At 39.4% G+C, this 665-nt stretch overlaps 1 protein-coding gene across 1 annotated transcript in view; it reads right to left on the bottom strand.

The window, feature by feature from the left end:
* LOC107577765 (coiled-coil domain-containing protein 51-like) overlaps window positions 1-665 on the bottom strand; it is a gene marked incomplete at its 3' end in the record, with an annotated part of 7,473 nt that overhangs the window by 4,305 nt on the left and 2,503 nt on the right. The window lies entirely within an intron of this gene.

Here is a 665-nt window from a genome sequence, read left to right on the forward strand (position 1 = left end):
TTTTTTCCCGGGAAGACTGACTTTTCGCGCGAAATGCTCCACGTGACCACAAAGCGCGCGAAGCGCTATGAATATGTAGTGCGGAAGCGCGTCTGAGCACTGTGATTGGTCCGGTGGCAGCCGCGTCGACCCGAACTGAACGTTCATTGGTTTGACGCGTGAAAAGGGGCGGACATATTAGGATTGACAGAGAACAGATAAGAAAAGCACTCAACTAAAGAGTAAAGGTTCGCATTTTATCTTAAATAAAAACAAGCCGTTTCTACAGTGAAGAGTCACATAAGTGCCAAACTATGCGAGTCCTCAGATGGATCTATGTTTAAAATAAAACGAACTCGATTTTTTACATTTTCTAATGAAAACATTTTGTGGAAATAATTGCATTTCAATTCGAACACAATTACGCACATTCTTAAGTACAGTATGAATTTAAGAATCAATAGAAGATAAAGAATGTCCATACAACAATGATTCTTAGTATTCACAATATTTAATCGATCTTTTACAACTTTGGACAATAATAGTACTCTTCGGTTACATTATTCTCTAGTGTATTAATTGGCCCCTAAAGTGCACATTGCTGCATACTTTTCAAGCACCTCTCAACAGTATGTACAGAACTGGCACAGTCACAGCAAACGCAGCACATGTCCAGACTGTATTGT

The sequence above is a fragment of the Sinocyclocheilus grahami genome, unplaced genomic scaffold (genome assembly GCF_001515645.1).
Source record: "Sinocyclocheilus grahami isolate Dianchi unplaced genomic scaffold, SAMN03320097.WGS_v1.1 scaffold7160.1, whole genome shotgun sequence".
In the NCBI taxonomy this organism is placed as follows: domain Eukaryota; kingdom Metazoa; phylum Chordata; class Actinopteri; order Cypriniformes; family Cyprinidae; genus Sinocyclocheilus; species Sinocyclocheilus grahami.